Here is an 8,958-nt window from a genome sequence, read left to right on the forward strand (position 1 = left end):
CTATATTGGAGACAGGGAGGAAAATATTGCCATGAATGGGATCTCCTTAATTTTACGGCCTTGGATTTTCTCCTAATTTATCGGTTTCGCTGTTAGGGTGGTCGCTGCTAGAATGCTGGCGGCTGGGGCGGGGGAAGTCGCCCGCCCGCCCCGCTGCCTCGGAGCGCAGCCCGGGGATGCGGGGACGGTGGCACCGAGCGGGCACGGAGGGCTCGCCTTGCCCGGGGACCGGCCTCGCTTTACCCCCACGGGGGAGGCCCCGTTACTCACCGCGGGGCCCCGGTGGCGGGGAGAAGCTTGGGGCGCCGCCGACAGCTTTCCCCACTCCCGGGGCCGTTTCGGCGGCGATGCGGCCCCGTTCCAGCCCCGTTGTCGCTGCGGCAGCGGCGAGGGGGCCCAGACGGGCAGAGCCAGCCCTGCTAAGCCGCAGCTCTGCCCGGCTGCCGCCATGCGAGATCTCCCGCCCGCCGTGCCGAGCCCCCGGGCCGCCGTGCCGCTCAGGCGAGGATGCTGCGGGTGAACCACTGCACCTCGCCGGGCTTCTCGGGGCTGGAGACGAGATCCCCTCTCTCTGCCGGTCAAAGGAGGTGATTTTCTTGGCAGAAACATATATTATATTAATTTTCTTCCCTGCTCATTTTCGGCAATATTTTGCTCTGTTCGGAGCTCTCGCCTTGACCCTCTCTCTCCGTATAGGCAGAGACCCAGTACGTGGGAGAGAATACCATGGGCTCGGGGTATTTTTGTTTGTTGTTAGGCTTGGGTATTGCGGGATTTTTTTTTTTAATTCTGGTTATTTTGGGTTTGGTTTTTATTTTTTTCTTTTGTGGCGGGTAGGGCTTGTTTGGGCTTTCTTTTTGGCGCAATTTTAGCAAGATGCGTACAAAATGGCTCCTTGGCACAGCGCAAAGCACCATCGAGAAGCCTGGGGAGGCATCGGCGGGGCTGCCCTGGCTCCGGAGCTCCGATGGCATCACCCGGAGCCAGCTCTCGTCCTCCTGCCCTGGGCCGCCCACGGGGGCCGCGGGACTCTCCTCCATCTGCACGGGAGAAAAGCACCCACGGCGGCGGGCGGCCCGACGGGACGGGGAGGGACGGCGGTGCCGGCGTGGCCCTGGCCATGGTGCTGCACCGGCCCCGGCCCTGCGGACCTCCGCCCGCCCGCGGGCAGGGCGGCCGCGCTGCCCGCTCCCTCCGCGGGTGATCCCGGCGCCAGGCAAGGCGGGCGGCCCCGCTGGCCGCACCTCGGAAGAGCCCGGTCACCAGGCCGCCCCTGAATTATTTAACGTGATCGCCCAGGAACGAGTCCGCTGCCTTCCCCTCTTCTACGTCCTGCACGTCTGACGTCACTTTTCTTTAATTAGGAGAAGTTATTTTTAGCCAACCTGGAGTAACCCCCCACGCCTCGCAGCCTCGAGCTGCATCTTCTCCTAATTGTTTTTTTGGGATGGTTTTTCTTTTCTTTTTTTTTTATCTTTTTTTTTTTTTTTTTTGGGAGGGGGGGGTGTTGTTTTCCCCTCACCATCTAGGCTTGGCAAAGAAGCGGCAGCTCCCGCCGGGCGTGAAGGAAACGCGTTGCTTTGTTTAGTAATTAAAAGCAGCCTCTGAGCAAGCCCCGGCGCCGAAAAGGGAAAGCGGCTGCGTCTCACCCCCGGCTCCTCTTTTCTCTCCGGCCGTCGGAGCCGGGACCCAGGTGGGGACCGCCCCGGACCTTCCTCGCTTGGCGGGGCGAGGTGCTGCCCGGCCGGGGCCGGGGGTGGAGGCACGTCGAAGGGATCCGGCCAGGTGCAGAGTCTCAGGCCACCTGCACTGCTATGATTCGGGTTTCCTTAAGGCTGAGGCCTAAAATGCGTTTCACTTCCAGGGTGATACAGGGGAAAAAAAAAAAAAACAAACAAAACAAAACACAAAAGCCAAACAACGATCCCCGAGGAAATAAGAAGTCGCGGGAAGGCAGGGAGCAAAAAGGAAGAATGAATGGGGGTGAAAATAGAAATTGTTAAAAATTAGGGTAAAAGCAGTAAGAAAAATAAAATTATTATAAACAAGGATAAAATTTTAAAAAATTTCCTTTTTTTTTTTCTTTTTTTTTTCTTTTCTTTTCTTTTCTTTTTTTTTTTTTTTTTTTTTTTTTAAAGCGAAGGAAATGCATTCAGCAAATGAAAAATGAAAATAATCCACTGGCACCAGAAGCCGGTGGCAGATCAGGGCACAAGCAGCGGTGGCCCCGTTGCTGGTCCTCAGGGGTAAATCCGAGCAGGGGAGCGGGACGCCCTGATATCCTCCCCTTCATCCCTAAAAACAGGTCCAGTAGCAGCACCCGCTGCACCGGGAGGATGAACTTCCTCGGGAGCCCGAGATTTCTCCCGCGGCCTAAAGCCCGGCTGTCCCGGGAGGCTCGGCCTCATCCGGGCGTTTTGGCCCGTGCCGCTTCTCCGACCGGCGAGAGCGGAGGTTTGGGGGAAACTCGGCAGCCCCCCGGCAGCGCTCGGCCCCAGCTGCCCGCCGTCCCGTCGGGGCTCAGCCCGTCCCGGGCCCCTCTCCCGAGCTGCAACGTCCCGGGCATCCAGGGAGAAGCTGCCGGAGCGAACGCGTCCCCGGCAGCAAAAGGTTCGCGGTGTTTCCACTCGTGCCCCGCGAAGGGTGAGCGGGGCCAGGCAGCGGCGCGGGGCTGTCCCGGTCCCGCGTGGTGCCGGCACCTGGAGGAGCCCAACTTCCCGGCGGGGACCGGCCCAACTTCGTATCCCCCGTCCTGTCTCCCTGCCTCCCTCCTCCCCCTCCGGCAGCCGGTGTGTCCCCCCGGAGGAGACTGTCCCCCGCACCCTCCGCCTCCCTGGGGCCGCCCCGCCGAGGCGGCGATGCCCGGCCGCGACACTCACTCTGCTGCCGTGCGGAGGGCAGGACGGAGGTCCCGGGAGAAGCGGGCGGCGGGGCCATTCCCCTCCCCGGGGCGGGCGGAGGGGCGGGCTGGGCTGCCCCCGGCCGAGCGGCGGCTCCCGCAGCCCCCAGCCCCGGGCGCGGGCCGGCGGGGGCGGCGGAGGCGGCTCTGCCCCGGCTCCGCGCGTCTTCCCGGCTGCTGCCGGTGCCGGCTCTGGTCGCTGGCCGGGAGCTGCCGCCGCCGGCAGGCTCTGCCCGCACTGACGTCAGCCCGGCAGCCGCCTATTCACTCCAACCATGGCGGAGAGGAGGAGGAGGAGGGAGAGGGGGAGGGGAGGAGGCGGTGGGAGGGAGGGGGAGAGGAGGAGGACGGGAGGAAGGCGGCGGTGGCGGCGGGGGCTGGTGGCTGGCAGGCTCCGCCGAGCAGAAAGCGCAGCCCCTCCGCCTCACCCCTTAATTACCCCCCGAGGATGGGGCTGCGCGGGGGAGGGGGGCCGTGTACCCCCCTTTCCCCCCGGAGAGCCCCTCTGCCTCCGGCTCCCCCGGGGCCGCCGTCGCTCACCTGGCCGCCCCACCGGGCACCCCACTCTTCCCCCGGCCTCGAGAAGCGCTTCTCGGTGGGGAGAGCGGGGCCAGCTCCCCCCACACCCCGCCACCCGAGTCCCCTCTTGGCGGTGCCCCCCATCCCTTGAGGCACGGACCCCTTGACGGCGGACAGGGAAAGGGCTGAGGCCGCCCCTAACCCTTCCCTGGCCCGGGCAGCTCCCACCGCCCCCCGGCCGCCTTCCCGGCCCGCACCGCTGTCCAAATGCTGAAAGGACCCGCGACTGCCCGGTCCGGCCCGACACGGCTCGGCACGGCACGGCACGGCCCTGCCTGGCCCGGCCCGGCCCGGCACGGCACGGCACGGCACGGCACGGCACGCCTGCGGGGCACACGCTGCCCCCGGGCCGAGTCCCCAGCCCTGGAAAAGAGGTCCCTCCTGTAGCCGGGCCGTGCCGTGCCGTGCCTTCCCCGACGGACAGGCCGAGCGCGGAGCCCGGCTCGGCCCGAGAGCCGCAGCGCAGGGCTCGGGGGGCACAGCGAGCTGGAAGCGGGGCGCGGGCGCGCAGGTACCGCCGGCGCGCCCCTCTCCTCTCCTCTCCCCTCTGTATCTTCCCTCTCGTCTTCACAGCATCAACACACGCTGCACCGCCTGCAGCCTCTGCTGTAAGGCTCAGAAAGCCCTCCCCAAAATCCCACAGCCCCCCACACCCCAATCCCTCCTGGCACACCTTTACTTCGCTTCCGACCTCTCCTCTTCCTTCCTGCGTTTAACCTGGCTCCTAATTTTTATCTCCGATTCACTCCACCGATGCCCCGGAGCGGCTCTGGGGAGTCTCTCGCCGCCCCGATGAATACACAGGGATCCCCAGACAGGTTTTCTATGTAGGAAAAAATAAACCGATCGAGCCCGAGAGATCTGCAATAGCCGAACACGCCGCCTCGCCTTTACATTCGTGTTTTTAAATTTCCCCGTTATTTTCCTTTTTTGCATCTGCGAGTTGCCACGAAAGGAAATACAACCCCAAATGCCACCGCCAGCAGAAATCGGAGCTCGTTGCCAAATTCTGTAGTATTTTATTTTAAAAGCAATTAACACCATTTAAAAAAAAAAAAAAAAAAAAAAAAAAAGCATGTCTTCTCCTCTTCCCGGGGAGTGTAAGAAATCCTTTTGCTCACCCAGAGTCGAAAACCTAATGGCATTGTCGTTAAACACGAAAAGGAGAATATTAAGAAATTGCAACACTCCCTCCCGAGTGCTCCCCCCCTCCCAGTTTATTTGCCCTAATAATTAATTCACAAGAGCTTAACTTCGGTGTAACCCCGGCGGTCTTTTCATTAAAAAATCCCCGCGTTTCCTATTGAATTAGCTCTGCTCCATTGTCGCTGAAATGAAGACGCCAAACCAACTTTTACCCTGAGCATTTTCTCACCAGCCCAAAGAAAAGTCTCTCTCGTTTTTCTTTTCTCTGATTTTTTCTTTCTTTTTTTTTCTTTTTTCTTTTTCTTTCTTTTTTTCTTTTTTTTTTTTTCTTTTTCTTTTTTTTTTTTTTTTTTTTAAATTCAAGCACCCAGGCGATGGACGTGTCCTGCAATTTAACTACTTTCAAATTCTTTGTTCGGGTCCCACCGGGGCTCTATTGTCACCCTATTGAGAGAGCTTATTGCCAAGTCAAGCCTGAGCGAATTGAGACACGCACGGGAGGAGCCCCGGGGGCTGGGAGCGGGATCCGTGGGCTGCTCGGCCCGGGGGGACCCCGACCCAACCCCGAGGGAGCGGGCACGGAGCGGGGCAGGGGCTGCCGGCAGCGCCCGGGCCGGGACAACCGGCACCGATTGCACAGGAGCCGCAGCCGCCAAAGCAGCCCCGGCCCCGCAGAGCCCGGTGGCCGTGCTGGGGCACCCCGGGAACGGGCGGCCCCGGGATCGGGCTCCTTTGAACCCTCAAAGCATCCCCCGCAGCAGCGCCCTGGCTCAGGTACCGCCGCTGCGGGCACGAGAGGGACTTACCTCGGATGCCCGCGGTGCCGCCAGCTTCCCTCCTTCGCTGGTTCTCCCTTCATCCCGAAAAGGAGGGTCCTCCTCTGCTCTCATCCCACCCCCGACCCCTCCAGCTCGGAGCCGGCTCCCGCCTGTCTCCTGTCGCCCTCTTCAGCGCTCACTTTGGGAGCTCCGGGGCTCGCTTCCCGAGCAGGGGAAGAGCGGGATGTTGGGGTGCTTTTCTTGTCTCTTTTCCTTCCCTCTTTCCCGACTCCTCCCCAGCCTGAAAAAAGGGGTTGCGAGCTGGAATAGGGGGGTACGAGCTTCTCGGAAGGGTTATTTCAGGAGAAAAAGAAGCTGAAAGAGCAGTGCTGGGCACGGATTTCCACGTAAGCCCGTACGTCACCTATAAAAATTGCCCGTTTCTCCCGTTTCTTGGCTCCGGGGGGGCAGCTGCGACATCTCTACCTGTGGAGGGAGGGGGTGAAACACCGCTAAAACCGGCACCCCGTTAAAAACCTCCTGCTCCAGCTGCGAGGGGAAAGCAGAACCGGGGGATGCTGGAAAGCAGGGGCTGCCTCTCTGCATCATCACCCGCTGCCCCGTGGTGATGTTTGGCCTCCACCTGCTCCCTCAAAACACCCATCAGGAGCCCTTCTCAGCCTCTCGGTGCCGGGGAGAGAAGGAGCTTTAGGGGATTCCACGCCGATGGCACGGGGAGGGCCGCGGCGGGGACAGGGGGACACTGCGGCCACCACTTCCCCCTCTTCGCCGCGGTCCTCCTGTTGTGACCAACGGCGTCTCCGCCGTGTCCCGGGGGAAGAGGAAGCCCTTGACCCCTGGCCCCAGGGGCAACGGGGTTAAACAAAGTCCCACCGCCCCATTATCCGACAGACAGCACTGAGCTCCCGGCGGGGAGTGGGGTCTCCAAGAAGCTGGCGAGAAGTCGCAGCTCCCACCGCCGGTACCGGACCCCGACGGGGCGCACCTGGATGGGGATGCTTCTCTGCATGACAGACAGACATAAAACCAAAAAACCTCGGGAATGAAAAAAAAAAAAAAAAGAAAAAAAAATACGATACACACCCCATTCCGACTTATGCATTGCAGCCAGCTCTGCTGAAGCGGCGGATTTTTGAGGTTATTTCGGGCTGTTCATAGTGGTGTTTTTTGGTTTTTTTTTTTGTTTTTTTTTTCTTTTTTTTTTAGTTGTTCCCTGCCTTGTCGAACCTTCCTGCCGGCACTCAGGTGAGGCACAGGCAGCCCTGGCCCGGTCCTGCCTACACACAAGGCAGCGGAGCTCGTTGTCATCGTCCCTCCCAGAGCGCTGCCGCGAGAAACATTTAAAGGAGAATTTATTTTTGTTATTTACGCTTTGGAGAGAGGAGACATTTTTTTGATGGGGTGGGCATGGATTTTTTAGAATTTAATTTTTTGCGAACACGATGAAAATAAGGAGATAAAAGACGCCAAATTAGAGAAATTTGCGTTAACACAATGCATCGGAGGGGAGAACAAGTGCACCCAGGTCCTTTCCGGGAGCCGGAGGTCCCTAAACCGTTCTTCCCTTCACTCCAGGGCAGCTCATGGCTCGTCCATCCCGTCAAGAGCACCCGCGGTCTTGGAGCATCTCTCCCCGCCGGCTCCACACCCCGCGCCCGCCGAGCTCCCGCAGAAACACCCTGAAACCTTAAGCCCCCGGTCCGGAGGTGGCCGAGGACAGGCAACCCTGCGGCTCCTGGCAGGCTCCTGCAAAGCGGGTGCCTCCCGCTGCTGGGTGAAACTGGGTGAAGCACAGCCCGCACATCGAATCTCGAGCTGGGGGGCAGCAGGGACTTTGAGGGGCCCCGCGGGGCTGCGAAACGCGTTCCGAGCCGCGGAACCCTGCATCGCCCTGCGCCTGCTGCGCGCTTCCTCACACCCCCCAGCGCTCCCACGCCGGCTCTGCCTGTTCGGAGAGCGGAGGGCAGCAGCGGGTCCTCACCCGCATCCCGCCGGCCCTGCAGCCCCCAGGGCAGGCTGAGGAGCGGGGGAACAGGAGAGCAGGCGAGCCGGGGTGGGGAGTTCCGCAGGGGCCGGGAGGGGCGAAGGGAGTCCCGGTGCCCGCTGGCCCTGCCCGGTGCCGCAGGTGAAGCGGGAGCGGGACGGGACCCGAGCGGTGTCCGCGCCCCGACGGCCCCGGGGGGCCCGACCCGGCCCGGCTCGGCTCGGCCCGGCCCGGCCCGGCGCGGCGGGGCCGCAGCGCCACCTGGCGGCTCGGCTCGGCACGGCCCGGCCCGGCTCGGCACGGCAATATCAGCGCCGGGCTGGGCTGTGTCAGGAGCTACCGTCCCGGCCACAACAGCTCCTGCGGCTCCACGGAGCCTGCACCCACCTGTCCGCACCTCCGCACCTCCCATTTCCCTTCGTTGTCGGTCTCCATCCCATTCCTTGCACCCTGAATCCCCAGCGCCCTGCATCCGCCTGTCCTGCAGCTGGCATCGCATTTGCTGCACCTGCGACCTTTCCCCTGCACCCTGCATCCCATTCCTAATACCTTGCACTTTACATCCTAGCACCCTAATTCCTAGCACACTGCATCCCCTGCCCTGTGCCCTACATCCCATTCCCTGCACCTGTGGCCTTTTCCCTGCACCCTACATGCCCTTCCCTGCACCCCACATCCATACTCTGCGCCTCACAGCCCATTCTTCGCACCCTACATTTCGTCCTGCACCCTACATCCCACTCCTTGCACCCTATATTCCCAACCTTCCACCCCTGCATCTAGGGCCTTTTCCCTGCCTGCAACCTGCATCCTTTTCCTTCCACCCAACACCCATTCCCAGCACCCTACATCCTACTCCTTGCACCTGTGGCCTTTTCCCTGCACCCTACATCCCATTCTTTGCACTCTACATCCATTCCTTGCACTCTGCACCCCATTCTTTTCACTCTGCATCCATTCTTTGCACCCTGCATTCCATTCTTTGCACTCTACATCCATTCCTTACACTCTACATCCCATTCCTTGCACTCTACATCCCATTCCTTGCACTCTGCATCCCATTCTTTGCACTCTACACCCTCTTGCCAGCGCCCTACAGCCCGTTATCCCACACCCTGCGCTCATGTTCGGCTCTCCACGCAGTGCTCCATCCCCAAGCTCGGGGTTCGGGGATTTGAGGGTCACAAGCGCCGTGCGTGCTGGCCCTGCCACCTTGAGCTTCCCGCGCCGCGCCTCCTTCCTCGGGGCGGTGAAACTCGCGGGCAAAAGGAGCGCGGTGAGCGCGGTGAGCGCGGTGAGCGCGGTGAGCTCGGTACCGGACCGGCACAAACGGGAGGAGCAAAACAACGAGCGCCAACACGGCGCTCCTCAGCGCGACCGCGGCAGGACTCGAACCTGCAATCTTCTGATCCGAAGTCAGACGCCTTATCCATTAGGCCACGCGGCCACCTCCACTCCCGCCTCCCCGCGTGCCCTACTGAGGGGAGCCCGGCGGGCCGTACCATGCGCGGGAGGAGAGGGGGGCGGGACGGGACGGGACGTCACCGCGGCCGGAAGCTCCCCCGGGCGCT

The 8,958-nt window shown here is 61.7% G+C and overlaps 1 long non-coding RNA gene, 1 other non-coding gene and 1 pseudogene across 2 annotated transcripts; all 3 read right to left on the minus strand.

Annotated features, from left to right (window-relative positions):
• Positions 1-262: 262 nt before the first annotated feature.
• On the minus strand, positions 263-3,562 carry LOC146766540 (uncharacterized; annotated as a pseudogene).
• A 915-nt stretch (positions 3,563-4,477) lies between these two features.
• On the minus strand, positions 4,478-5,800 carry LOC144246953 (uncharacterized). Its single transcript, XR_013340678.2, has 2 exons — positions 5,431-5,800; positions 4,478-4,613 (listed from the first exon to the last, which is right to left on the minus strand). It is a non-coding gene; the product is annotated as an uncharacterized LOC144246953 (long non-coding RNA).
• A 2,961-nt stretch (positions 5,801-8,761) lies between these two features.
• TRNAR-UCG (transfer RNA arginine (anticodon UCG)) lies at positions 8,762-8,834 on the minus strand. The gene has a single exon. It is a non-coding gene; the product is annotated as a tRNA-Arg (tRNA).
• Between the last annotated feature and the right edge of the window lie 124 nt (positions 8,835-8,958).

Source organism: Lonchura striata, chromosome 10, assembly GCF_050655825.1.
Source record: "Lonchura striata isolate lonStrDom1 chromosome 10, ASM5065582v1, whole genome shotgun sequence".
NCBI lineage: Eukaryota > Metazoa > Chordata > Aves > Passeriformes > Estrildidae > Lonchura > Lonchura striata.